General features: G+C 43.0%; 1 non-coding gene and 1 pseudogene across 1 annotated transcript; one reads left to right on the top strand and one right to left on the bottom strand.

The window, feature by feature from the left end:
- Window positions 1-6,016: 6,016 nt before the first annotated feature.
- Window positions 6,017-6,135, bottom strand: LOC146634527 (5S ribosomal RNA). The gene has a single exon (XR_014905715.1). It is a non-coding gene; the product is annotated as a 5S ribosomal RNA (ribosomal RNA).
- Window positions 6,136-6,493: 358 nt separating this feature from the next.
- LOC146634528 (5S ribosomal RNA) lies at window positions 6,494-6,602 on the top strand (annotated as a pseudogene).
- The last annotated feature ends 8,194 nt before the right edge of the window (window positions 6,603-14,796 follow it).

The following is a 14,796-nucleotide window of genomic DNA, read 5'->3' on the forward strand; positions in this document are numbered from 1 at the left end:
AAGGTAAAACCTCAAATTAGACAAACTGTTTAATTTATATTTGTTAAATTTAAGAGTAAAGAGAGAAACTATCTGTATTTCTTAATTGCAAATGGCACCAAATTGTATTCAAAACTGAGCCACACTTATGGAGCTCCACAGTTCTTTTCCTGGTGTTTTGGTTGACATCTCTTGATGTTCCCATGTCACAGAAACAGGCTCTGTGTTTTGCCTTATATGCATCCACAGCTGTGCCACCAATTTACTCACATGGACTCTACTAACCTATCAGAAGCTTCTTCAGCTCAGAATGGAATCGTCTGGAGTTTTCTTATTAATTAACAATAAACTTAGTGTATATGTACTCCTAAATTTGATGAAAGTTATAATAAATAGACCGATCTCTCTCTCTCTTTATTCTGACATTTAACTAATTCAGAATATATTTCAATATTTATCTAAAACAAAAGTTTACTCTAAATTGATGTTGTACAGTAAAAATGTTTTATGTTTTATCTCTAAAGTGTATGTAAATATCTGGTTACAAATGTGAATATCTTGCTGTGTACTGAAATCCCTCTTGTTTTGCATAGAAATATACTGAACAACATACAAAGCATAATATATAAAATAACATTTACCTGAGTTTTTTCTTTGAAAGAAGCCTCTAATGTCCATTCTTGTATATCAGTGCATAACTGAAACCGATTTAGTCGGGGAGGGTAAGAACTGAAAATATGAAATAAACACACGTAAGCTAAGACTGTCTAAAAAAATAGCATTGTTCGGCTTTTCATTTTGCCATTTGTTGATTCACTTGAAGAGCAAGTAACGTAATATTGGTCAAGTGATCAGTTTGATATCAATCTTTCGTGATTCACCGTCATATTTACATTATTTGTACGGTACGAATGATTTGCTCTGGTACCTGGTAGCTTGGCTCTCCTTGGCTCCGTTTCTCCAACAGCGCACTCACAGGCAGCAGCTGCCCCGCCCCCTCGCTCAGTCGCTCAGTGTCTGAGCTCGGATCATACCAATATCAGGGGGGGATTCACGCACAGTCGTAAATTCCCACAGTGTGCACTATGTGCTTCGAATATTGTGTGTACTTTTTGTTTTATACAGTTGTCAGCCAGACATCTAACTATGAAAAAATTACACTCCAAAAGACCCCGGGCTTCTGACAAAACAACCCGGGCTTAAGCCCAGTAAGCCACCCCCACGCTCCGCCCCTGAGTAATTCTCCTCCGCAGGTGTGGCCAGGCTCCTGGCTGACACACCCACACACACACCTAGATACACAAACATGGAAACAGGAGACAGCAGCACCAAAAACACACATGTCCATAACTTCTTACAGGCCCTGGGTCACCCAGACCCCGGTCCCATGACAATTCCTCAAAACTAAGTAGGCCTACACACCAGGGTTTGGACATGTGTGGACCCAAACTATACTTAAACTTTACCCTTTTGTGTGTCACCAAATACACTTTAATATCTTCTAGACAAGAATGTAGTGGCACAACCTCCTAAGACCCAAACTCCTCCGTGGCATTCATTTTTAGTTTCTCTTTGATATTTGGGCTGATTGGGACCTGATGAATGTAAAAACAAAGAATTACCAGATTTTTTTTTTTTTTACCAAATTTTTGTTTCTGAGAAAAATGAGAGCCACATATGAGGATATTTGTCTAAAATGTCGATAGCACAGTGGCAGTATAACATGCTCGTAAGTGGATATCAGGCCCTTGTAGAGCAAAATGTAGTATTTTGGTCTAAACAATCCAAAATGTGATGTCCACATATGTGGACGCCAGGTCCTAGGAGGTTAAATATCTGCTCACTTTGTCAAAATGAACCTAATCATCTCTGATGAGTTCAGTGATGTCTGCCAGCTCACCTTGCAAGTGGTCGAGTTTATACCGCCGACAACGCGGCACACAACTTGTAAACCCCCTGCTGACTATCACCTCTGGAGTTATTTATTTATGTTAGTTTCAACTGTTCCTGCAAAAAGTAAGCACGTGTTACTGATAAAAAGTCCAATAGAAGCAAAGTCTAAACTTTGAAAACAAAAAACAAAAACCTGTCTGATTAAGATCTGATGTTTGGGGGGGTTTCAATAAGCAGTGTGACCCGTGTATATGCATCAGGGGTGGTTTTGATTATCGATTTATCGATTAAAATCGATTCGCGCTTGGATAACGTGATATCGATTCATTAAAATCCTGAATCGATTTTTTAATATAAATTTATTTTGGCCAAAACGCCAGAATCTCAGGTTAAACCTCCCAAAATTTCAACAACCACCAAACAACTAAAACAGTAAATGAGAGCAGGAACACGGATTCTGCACAAAGACGTAAACACAAAGCGCGGAGCCGCCGACGCATCAGAATCAGTGAGATGTGACTTTCTCACCTGACTGCACGGACACGAGCTGAAAGCCGACAGCTCGCTGATTGTGATGTTTCGGCGGCTCCGCGCTTTGTGTTTACGCCCTTTTTGCGCTGATTCTGAAGCTGCAGGTTTGATGTCTCTCCAAACAATATTGAGTAAACCAGCAGCAAAAGAAGCTCCAAACTACGCTTCACATAAACATCGTCATGAATTCCCTCTGATTGTTTTGCTGCCACCAGGATAAAATCACACTTCATGCACAGCTCTCTCTCTCTCTCTCTCTCTCTCTCTGTACTTTAAGAACAGTTTCCCGTCTAAAAATCTGTTTTCTGCATTATTCGCTTGCTTGTTACGCACAAGTCTACCGTTCTTACAGCCTGTCGGCCGCTGTTTTTTTTTTTTCTTTTACTTACTTCTGAAAACAAAGCCTCGTTTCTGCCGTTCAATACTGAACAAATTTAAACTTTTTAAAATGATGCAAAATTGCAAAATGCTCAGCTGTGTCTGTAATCAAACCTCTGTAACTTTGCTCTGCTTCACGTCAGCAGCATCAGGTAATGTTCATATGTTCATTAATGGTTTTCTTTTGTTTTTGATGTACTGCAGAATATTTGTATAAAATCCCAGGCCAGGAAAACCTTCATGTTTTTCTGTTTGATCCTCAGCTACTTTGACACAAAGGCATCTGCTGTGACGCTCACACCTTTGATAAAGTCTCGCAAGTGTCAGATTTCTTTTTATATATATAAAAATATAGAAATGTACTGATGCATGACCTGAATTATAATATTTCTGACTGTCTGAGGCAAAATTTCCCCGATTCACATTGAATCAAATTGAATCGAATTGATTCTAGACATGAGTGACGATGCCAGCCCTAATATGCATTTTTTTTTTTTTTTTGTCCCGTTTGGATCTTTAGCCATCAGAATTGTTGTCTTAAGGCCAAGAAAGATGCCAAGCGGATTTATTTTACCAAGTGGATCATCATGGCCTTGCCATGTTGGTTCATTTGATTGACCTTTATTATAATAATGAATTTATTTTATTTTCAGTTGCTACAAACGGGACAGACATGACTGTGGGATAGGACAGGGAGAAAGAATGAAAGAAAGAGGGGGAGAGAAAGAAAACCAAAGGGGAGAAGAGATGGTGAGAAGGGGGGAAGAAAGAAAAAAAACAAACAAACAAAAAAAACAAAGCACCTGGGTCACCTGTATGGAGAGAAAAAAACAGAAGAGAAAGCAAACAACAAAGAGCAACATAATAAGAAAAAAAAAGCACCATCACAATAAACTAGCTAGCAGTAGATATCAATAGTTACTAAATAATAAACGATATTGTGCAGCACGCAAGATAGACAGCGCACAGTGTGCTTTGAGGCAGCAGCCAAGAAAGCTGTAGTTTGCGTCTTTGAATACCCATGTGTACACCTGTGTGCATACCTGTGTGGATCAGCATGCTTGCATTCCAAAGGTTTCTCCATGTAATGATCTGCTAGGGAGTGTGGGGAGCCACAGCCCCGTCCTCTATGGTATGAAGCAGGTATGGAGGAGATCAAAACTCCAGACATCCAGAGGCCCCCAGAACACAAGAGACCAAGGAAGACCCACAGAGGGGCAGCCGCGCCACTGTCCCAGTAACAGCTGAGGAGAGTCCCAGATGAGGGCTCATTCAGCAGCCGCGGAGCAGAAGCCAGGGGGAGTTGCAGTGACGCGCCCGTGAGCTCCGCCGGCAGCCAGCTCGGCAGCCAGCTGTGCCTGAGTGACCGAGCCCCAGGCCGAGAGGCCGGGGGCACCCCACCTCCGAAGTGGCCCGAGCGAGCCCCAGGCTCCAGGCCCCAATAAGCGGCCGCCAAGGAGTGAGCCGGTGTGTACCCGGACGCCCACCCCCAGACACAAAGAACCACCAACGCACCGACACCTGAGGGAGTCCGCCACTGGCAGGGGAAGTGGTGGTGGGTGGAGATAGGCCTCCAAACCTTGGAGGGCCTGAGATGTCCCCAGAGAGGTGGTGTCTGATACCCAACCTGACATATAGACACAGACATACAGGCACACACAGATACAAACATCCATTCCCACCCTCATGCTCTCATATGCACTTACTCCACACTCAACCGACGTGGAGACAGACATAAAGAGACGCTGTACACACGATCACACTCCCCAAGCGTACTCTACGAACCGGGTCTAGGTACCCTTGCCCCTGGAGGGGGGAACTGCACCCAGACCCAGGTGGTGTTACCCTTTTCCCTGCGGTGGGGAGAGGCAGACCGCCCCGACTCCGCAGCAGCAGGGAGGCCCCACACCCCAGACCGCAGCCGGACGGCCAACTCCTCCTAGCCCCCCCGCTCCAGCAGGCCGCAGAGAACGGGGGTGAGAGAAGACTCCAAACCTCCCTCCACCCGCTCATTGTAGTGTTGATGCATGTGTGTTCTAAGGTGCAATTAAAACCCAGGAGGGCATGGAGCTACCTGCCAGAGAGCAGCAGGTAAGCGCATAGTCCCTCCTGCTAGCCCTCAATGTCTACGTGTATTTAAAATTGAGAGGTGGGCAACGACGCCAGGGGTGAGGTGTACACCCTGATGGTAACTTGGACTCCGTGTATCTTGCCCACCCCCAAGATCCTATATCTATGTGTAATGAGGGTGTGAGTGATGTGAATGTCTAAGTTGTGGGATAAAATTGAGGCAGAGGCAGCCAGAAGGGGACAGAGGGGGGGTAGCCTCCTCTGCACCCTGGTGACATACCCCTACTCCAAGGCCCTGCATGTGTGGGTGGTTGTGGTGGAGCGGGAAGAGGGAGGCAGCTGGAGATGGGGAGGGAAGGAAGGGAGGGGCAGGTGACCCCTCCCTGGGGCCAGCTCCCCCGCTGACCCCAGTAGGCACTCCCATACTCTGCGACCCGCCAGGGAAAGGGGGCCCAGGCCCATCCAGACCGGGGCCCAGCGCAGCAGCGCCTCCCGGCCCCACAGAGCCCGGGACAGTCCACCCAACCCCACCACAGAGAAAACTGCACACACATTATAACTGTGCTGTCATGTGCAGCTATTAAAAATAAAAGTAGAAACTAATCAATATCCTTCACTCTAAATTGTTTTTTAAATCCCAATAAATGGGTTACAGTATCTACATGAACCCCGTTGTCGAGGAAGCCTCTCACTTACGGCCATACCAGCCTGTTCTCATCTGATCTCTGAAGCTAAGCAGGGGCGGTCCTGCATAGTCGCGTCACCTTCACCTTGCTCCATGTTAGAAACTCCATGATATCGTGTTCCCTGCTCAGGGTAGCACACTGATGCGCATTTATTCAGTATTCTTCGGGGCCGCAGTCGGCAGCCAATAAGAGTTAAAACTCGTTGCACATGAGTGTCAGGTTGACACTGTGCCCGCTGCACGCTACAAGGTTAACAAGTTCCTCACTACTGAGCCCAGACAGACTAGCTGTAGACATTCTCTACATTTACAGAATAAATAAGTTCGTGTATTTCCTAAATATTTCGTTCCTGTTGTTCTTTTGTTTTGTTTTGCACAAAAGCGAAATGCAATCAGGAGCGTTGTCATGAAGCTTTTCCTCAAGCTGCCTCCACTGAGTGAGCAGCGGCGCCCTCTGCAGTTTGTGTGTGGAAGTGCAAAAGCTTACAGCACCTGGTATTCCCAGGCGGTCTCCCATCCAAGTACTGACCAGGCCCAACCTTGCTTAGCTTCCGAGATCAAACGAGATCGGGCGTGTTCAGGGTGGTATGGCCGTAAGCAAGGGAGGGCAGCTCTGAAATGGCGTTTTTATACATGCTGTAATGACACATACACGCTTACGTTTTTGTTTTCTATATTTACGTTAAAATGTCCAAACGACAAAAATGTTGGACTTCCAAATCGACCCAACACACTGTTTTCTCTCTGTCACTTTAACACTGTGCTGTAATCAACGAACATGTCTTCTTATCGTGATGTTACTGCGGGAAAAGCGTTTTTGGAGCTCAATTTGAAGCTGCAGTTAATAACGAAGGTTTGCATGTTGTCGCTGTAACATATGACGTTTAGCACAATAATATATATCAAACTGTGTGACATTTGCCACCAATAAAAGGTCTTTTTCACAACTCTTCCATTGCTTACGGCCACACCACCCTGAACACGCCCGATCTCGCAAGCTAAGCAGGGTCGGGCCTGGTCAGTACTTGGATTGGAGACTGCCTGGGAATACCAGGTGCTGTAAGCTTTTGCACTTCCACACACAAACTGCAGAGGGCACTTCTGCTCCTGCTTGTGCTAGAGGCATGAGAAGTTAACATTTATGGGTGATAAAATCCTTTTTCTATATTTTTAACATGAGAATATTAGTTTTCCATCTTGTGTTCCAGAGTAATCGGACAAAAGACAAACGTACAACAAGGAAAAAAGAGGCCAAGTGTCTCACCTATAAAACAAAATTACTGTTTTCTGAATAGTCTCACACAGATAAACATTTGCAGGGAATACCTTTTCCTTCAAAACAAACGTCACAGACTGTGTTTTTCTTTACTGATTGTATTTGAGTAGAAACTCAGATTAAAATGGCATCAGTGCTCATAAAATGATTTAACTGTAAAAGTAGGTGTAGTGGATCACTTTGCATAGATCTAGATAAAAGTGCTGTAAGCAAAGACTACAGTGGTCATTGAGCAGCTGTTCCTATAATGTGAATCTGGGATAAAGGCACAGATTATTTGTTTGCCTTTGTTTCCTGGTTCTTTCTTTCTTATCCAAATGGAAAAAGAGAGCATAAAAGTGCTGTTTACAAGCAGCTTATCTATCTCATTGTGCCCACTATCATAAAATCTTGGTTGACTGAGCACTGAGCCATCTACCACTCGAAATTGAACCTGTGTGGGACAACAACAAAGTCCAGTATACTAAGTTTCAGTAATGTGCAGTTTTTTCTGTGGAAGATGTAAATCTAAATAGATGTCCTATTGTATGCATAATATACCACTGAACTTTATAAAACAACTTCTAAAAGCAAATTTCGATTTATTTTAGATTTTCTCAAATCCAAACAGTGCTAAAAGCATGCACACAGTCAAATATTTTTCATACGAGGTGCTGAAGGTTCTGCAATGTTCTGTCAGTGCGCCCCAGGGCAGCTGTGGCTACAATGTAGCTTGCCATTACCAGTGTGTGAATGTGTGTGGGAATGTGTGAATGACTGAATGTAGTGTAAAGCTCTTTGGGGTCCTTGGGGACTAAGTAAAGCGCTGTACAAATACAGGCCATTTACTGTGCGTGTGTTTATGCTCAAGTGTATGAATAAATTAGTCAGTTTTAAACAGTTGCAATTTAAACAGTAGAAGAGTGGCACTATATTTATATATTTATAAAGAATTTCAAACAACAATTAATTGATGCTCAAAGCAGGTTTATTTAATTAATATCCAGATTTCCAATTAGTTCCCAATTCATTCAGCAGCAAATCACATCACCAGTCACTTCAAGGCTGTATGTATTATTGTAAGGTAGACCCTACAATAATACATACAGAGAACCCAACAATCATATGACCCCCTATGAGCAAGCACTTTGGCGACAGTGCACAGCAAAATCTCCAGTGTTAAATTAACACTGGAGAGTGTCTATATGGGTCCACACCTCTGAGTGTTAAATACAACACTGTTGAGTGTTAAATTAACACTTTTGACAGTGTTATATGTTTAAAAGTAACCTAGTCAGTTTTGAAGATTAACAATGGCTAACACTGAGCAGTGCTGATTTTCTAACACTGGAAAATAACTCAAAATGTTAGAAATATTCCAGTGTTAGAAAATCAGCACTGCTCAGTGTTAGCCATTGTTAATCTTCAAAACTGACTAGGTTACTTTTAAACATATAACACTGTCAAAAGTGTTAATTTAACACTCAACAGTGTTGTATTTAACACTCAGAGGTGTGGACCCATATAGACACTCTCTAGTGTTAATTTAACACTGGAGATTTTGCTGTGTGGGAAGGAAAAACTCCCTTTTTACAGGAAGAAACCTCCGGCAGAACCAGGCTCAGGTCGGGGCGGCCATCTGCTGCGACCGGTTGGGGTGAGAGAAGGAAGACGTTTGTTGTAGGTCTGATTGAAGGACTGATGTGATGGTAAGTTGTCTGCTGCTCCGCTTTGAATATTGAGAGATTAGTTGATGGATTTCAAGCCAAATTGTGCCCAAGTTTAAGACCACATTCATTGGTTGTTTTTGTTGATGTTATTGTTTTGGGCTTTTTTTCCACAAGAATTTCTAGCTCCCCTAGAATTCTGGCCACCCAAACGATGATTGCTGCTGAGAGAGCACAAGGTTTTGTCCCCCTGTACTATTCATGTCAGTGCAGGGGGTTCTCCTTGAGAGGCCAGGGTCGAAAAAGGGATGCTTCAGAACCTCCGAGGGTGTTATGCGCTGATTTGCAGCCAAGGCCAACATTTCTTTGATTAGCCTTACAAATAATGATTGGCCATTTTCCGGTCCTCGCCTAACCTTCAGCAGTTGTTCGAGGTCATCGAGACGCTTAAGTTTTATATATCGAGTTTCCTTGGATCGATAATCTGTCTCGTATTGAAATTGTTCTTGGGTCTTAAATGTCCAGCGCTGTTTGTTGTAGTTATCCTCGATGAAATAGCAGTCAGTGTACAAGCCAAACTCTAGGAGATGATCTGGTAGCTGACCCTGGGTTTCAATTATGAATTTCAAAACATCATAATCGTCTTCCCCAGGATAGAGAGGCACCCCTGTAGCAAGCTCCACAGCTACCAGCCCCAGAGACCACATGTCGATTGCTTTGTCGTATGGAATGCCAAGCATAACCTCAGGTGCACAATAACCAATTGTCCCCACACGGTCACCAGGAATCACTGAAGAAGCAGGACATGCGAGGCCAAAGTCTATGAGTTTGACTTTGACGGGAGACTCACTGCGGTTCACAACCATGATGTTTCCAGGTTTGAGGTCAGCATGCACTATTCCCACAGAACCCAGGTGGAACAGAGCATTTGCGAGCTGATGCAAAATTGGCCTGAGTTCTCTCATTGGGAGACCTCGGTTATTCCGGTCCCCAATGTAGTCCCACAGGCTTTGGTCGAGGAGTTCGAAATTCAAGCAAATGCGCTCTCCATCGAGGAAATAGCCGTTCCATTCGACAATGTTGCACCTGTCTGGATCCAAGCATCGTAGCTGCTCCAGGATGAAAATTTCCAGTTTTGCCTGGAGCAGAATTTCAGGGTCGCTCTTGTTGACTTTAATAGCAACCGTTTTGTTGTTTTTTGTATCGCGACATCTGGTTACCAAACCAAAGCCTCCTTCTCCAAGGAAGGCCTCTACCACGTGGTGATCTCCTAAAATGGTCCCTTCCGTTATTTGAAGATCATCTTCAAAGGCAGATGGGTTGGCTAAGGTGTTGATGTCTCTTTTTTGAGGAAATTCAACTGAGTTTTGGAAACTGCAGCTGAATTTTTGCGATCCATGACTTTTCCAGCTGAGAGAGAGCACAAGGAGTTCTCCCCCTGTACTATTCATGTCCGTGCAGGGGGTTCTCCTTGAGAGGCCAGGGTCGAAAAAGGGATGCTTCAGAACCTCCGAGGGTGTTATGCGCTGATTTGCATCCAAGGCCAACATTTCTTTGATTAGCCTTACAAATAATGATTGGCCATTTTCCGGTCCTCGCCTAACTTTCAGCAGTTGTTCGAGGTCATCGAGACACTTAAGTTTTATCGATCGAGTTTCCTTGGATCGATAATCTGTCTCGTATTGAAATTGTTCTGGGGTCTTAAATGTCCAGCGCTGTTCGTTGTGGTTATCCTCGATGAAATAGCTGTCAGTGTACAAGCCAGACTCTAGAAGATGATCTGGTAGCTGACCCTGAGTTTCAATTATGAATTTCAAAACATCATAATCGTCTTCCCCAGGATAGAGAGGCACCCCTGTAGCAAGCTCCACAGCTACCAGCCCCAGAGACCACATGTCAATTGCTTCATCATATGGAGTGCCAAGCATAATCTCAGGTGCACAATAACCAATTGTCCCCACACAGTCACCAGGAATCACTGCAGAGGTGTTACATGCGATGCCAAAGTCTATAAGTTTGACTCTGACTTGAGACTCACTGCGGTTCACAACCATGATGTTTCCAGGTTTGAGGTCAGCATGCACTATTCCCACAGAACCCAGGTGGAACAGAGCATTTGCGAGCTGATGCAAAATTGGCCTGATTTCTCTCATTGGGAGATCTTGGTTATTCCGGTCCCCTATGTAGTCTGACAGGCTTTGGTCAAGGAGTTCGAAATTCAAGCAAATGCGCTCTCCATCGAGGAAATAGCCGTTCCATTCGACAATGTTGCACCTGTCTGGATCCAAGCGTCGTAGCTGCTCCAGGATGAAAATTTCCAGTTTTGCCTGGAGCAGAATTTCAGGGTCGCTCTTGTTGACTTTAATAGCAACAGTTTGGTTCTTTTTTGTATCGCGACATTTCGTTACAACACCAAAGCTTCCTTCTCCAAGGAAAGCCTCCACCATGTGGTGATCTCCCAAAATGGTCCCTTTAGATATTCCAAGCTCATCTGAGCCGAAGGATGGGTTGGCTGACATGGTGTAATGTGTCTGTTTGCGCTGTGGATTGGTGAGAAACAAAACTGAACTTGTTTTGGTTTCTCTCGTAAATTGCTCTCAAAACTTCTCGAAAGGTTTTCAGTTGCTGCAGGTCAACGTCCGTTAAGCATAAAGTAACAGGTGAGCGCTCCTATTTATGGGTTTTGGGATCAAAGCAAAGTTATGACGTCAGAAAGGATCAAAGCAAAGTTACCGCGTCACAAGCGATCGAAGCGATTCTAATATGTGCGCATGCGCACATATTAGAAGCGATCGAAGGATTCTAATATGTGCGCATGCGCACACACGTGCTTGTTTGTGTAATATTGTTCACACTAAACTTGACCCTAATCAATTTAATATCAGTCAATCAAAGAAAATGTTAGTTTTGGAAAATTTTAAAATGACATAACTGACAGTTAAAACATTTTTTGTTCATGTATTTGTATTTGTATTGTCTTCGGGGTTTTTTTTGCATACCATGTCAAGCTTTTCTGTATATAGTCATGTCGTAGATTTCGGAGCAAACAAGAAATTGAATTGGATTTTAATATTGCAGTGCTTGGATTTCGGATTTGGTGCTTAAAACTTCTTGAAACTGTAACCGTATTTCATTCACCACAAATAACTATCTGATTGAATAGTTTTCTTATCAGATAGAGAAATAAAACGAGTCGCAAAGTCTAAAAGCAACATTTCTCTGCCTGGGCTGTACCTCTGCACGTTAGTCTGTTTCAGTGTGTGACCCCTCACCCCCTCCCTGATCAGTCGGGGGTGAGTGCGCTAATGTGCCTGGAGGCCGTTTTAATGAGTGTTTGCTGGAAAACGAAAAATACAAGAAGGATTTGTATGTTTTCACAACGGGGGAGTTTGCGTAAGTACTAGTAAATAATTTTCTCGAGTGTGTACGTTACACATGTTATTTGTTTAAAATTGGTATTATTATTTTGCTAGCTAGCAAACTCGCGGGATAAAGGATTGAAGTGCACTCAGTGCGATACAATACGGTGCCGCTATTCTAACAGTTAGTTATTGCAGGGTAACTTGTAGAATATGCTGTGAATTGAACCAAGATTACACAGCAGTAGCAGTAATACGACTTACTTCCCTCAAGTGAAAGCGTTAAACGTTAGCCCGATGCTTAACTAGCCAACGTCAGGCTTTCTGATTGAAGGCTAAAAGCGACGTTGTCACCAAGTAAACAGAATATTGATGATATTTTTGTGTATCGCTGCAGCCTTTTCAAATATTAACCTGGTGTCTTTGGGAACACCTTAGGGGGAAATGACGGTAATATGACTGAACCATATGGGAACAAAGAATAGGCACTTTTTTGTGCTACCGAAGTTTCCTCGCTTTCATTCAAAATCTGTTTATCATTAAACAATTGAAACATAATGGCTTCAAGCTCACATTGAGGCCTGTGGGGCACTATCAGCCACTGAGGCAGTAGACAAGTGACTATTTCACACTTTAAGGCTGCCTGTTTATTTAAGGGAGATGAACATTATAACTGTACATAATAATATCAATGATGATAGATTAAATAAATGGGTTTTTGAAAGACGCTTGTGCATTTTTAAAGTCTAAAGTGTTGAATTGATCTGAGTATGTCATCTGTTCAAAGCCTCTCCCAGTCAGTGCTGTTCTCTATGCCTGTCTTACTCTACATGATGTTATTAGCACAAACACTTTAAAGGTGATAATTAGGTCTACAACAATAACACAGACTGCAATGTAGTTAAGCGTCTTACAGTTAGTTTTGAATGAATGAACTTAAAAAACAACACAAGCAAAGATCTGTCTCCTCCTGTTTTTTGTGTCACATAAGAAAGAAGCATCAATATCTGATGAGAAGACTTATTAATTTGGCCTTTCACGTGGTCTTACTCAGGTGATGCGAAGTGAAATATGCATCCTTTTTATGGTAATGTGCTGGAAAATGTTGAAAATGGACATTAAACGTGCTCACAAAGTGCTTGAATTTGACCCTGAAAGGTGTATGAAGCCAGAAAAAGTCACACTTGGAGTAAAAACCTCTCATAGCAAGTTAATCATATTCAATTGATTTGATGCTTTCAGCACAAAATTTAGCCACACAGTCAGGACAGCGTCTGATTTACCTTCATCGGTAAACGTGTTTATGCAGTACATAGTAACAGTGTGGCTGAGTCCTCTGGTTCAAATCAGTTCCAGTACATTTGGAGATGTAAGTCTTAACCTTTCACATGCATCGGGAAGGAAAAAACATTTAATCTGCACAGTACTGCCGAAGTGCAGCGATACATTGTGAAGTGCACATTTCCATTTCTCATACAGTACCGAGCAAAAGTCTTGAACCACCCCCTTATTTTTTCGTGTTTTGCCAGGTCAGTCTGTGTTAACGGTGTTATTAACTGCATTCTTCAACTAAAGAAGTGAGAACAAATGATGTGGGCTTTTGTTTTTTTGCAATAGGCTGCAAGTAAATGTGTACAGATACAATTTAAAATTGGTTCTTTGTTAAGTTTTCTGGTCCTTTCCGTGACTTAGGTGTCTGTTTATGTTTGAATGTTTCAGAGATTAGTGTGAAGGGTCTTAACAGACAAAAAGTGGTCAAATACAAGCCCTGGATTAAAAATCAGAAACACTTTAAAAAGCCTGGAGAGCTGTTCCTTAATACCACTTTAAAGATTACAGGGAAGTCCGGATCCCTGGAAGCAAATGAGGGATGGCTCAAGACTTTTGCACAGTGCTGTACATGTCATGTTCCCTGTTTTATAGCTCAGCTCAAACTGACACGTTCTCACTAACTCTGCTTCTCATTTTCTCCACAGTAAACTTTGACCACTTCCAGATACTGCGGGCCATCGGGAAAGGAAGCTTTGGAAAGGTAATGCAGCCTCCATTTTTCACGCCACTTGTATATTGTTTGCCCTTAATTACCCACCACGGTCGTCATCTCTAAAGAATCAGTGCAAGCGAAGCGAAATGTGCTGGGATTACACTTTAGTTCTTGTGTGCTGCTGTTATTTAATAACAGTTATAAATGCAGCTTATGTAATTATTTCTATAAAGTCAGTTAGAGGAGAGCCGGTTTCTATTTCATCTCACTCAATCTAGGTGGGAATTTTGACCCCACGTCTCAATTTAATTACAGAGCACATTGAACGTCTGGATGAGACTTCAGTAATGAATTCAGGACTGTGTGTGTGTGTGTGAGATACACAATTGGGGCTGCAGAGATTGGAATAGTTTACCTTCATTTTAAATATCACTGCCCTGTGCACATTGTCGGCTTTAAAATTCAAACTTAAAGAGTTTGTAAGTAAACTGGCTGAGATGAGACAGACGATGCACCGGGTCCTCGTCTGAGTGCTGGCTTTCAGTTGTGCTGTCTCTCTTGCCCAGCCATGCACACACAGACACTGTGCTACACTTACACAGTGAGACAGATGCTCACAGAGACGTCCAGATACATTTTGTCCTTGCTGGAGGTCATCTTGTGTTTTTTGGCCCACTGTGGCCTCACACCGAGCTCCTGCTGTTTTTTGAACACTTTAACAGCACCAGTCTTTAGCTTCCTGTTGAACACACTTAAGTGGTCACTCACTTCCTGAGCCCTGAGCAATAAGAGACGTTTTGTGTTTTATAATTTATTGATATGTTTGATCCTTTCTGAGCTGCATTAATGAAGCAGTCATTAGAGCACCATGTCCGCTATAATAGTTCTGTAGTTTGATGCTTGAGTCGTTGCAGACTTGTTGAAACTCCCTCACCCGTCAAAGCAGCGCCTTTGTTATTCGAGTCCAGCAGATGGCAGTGTTTCACTGTCTGACG

The sequence above is a fragment of the Diplotaxodon limnothrissa genome, linkage group LG3, assembly GCF_057381915.1.
Source record: "Diplotaxodon limnothrissa isolate DT_005_m linkage group LG3, D_limnothrissa_male_GT1.1, whole genome shotgun sequence".
NCBI lineage: Eukaryota > Metazoa > Chordata > Actinopteri > Cichliformes > Cichlidae > Diplotaxodon > Diplotaxodon limnothrissa.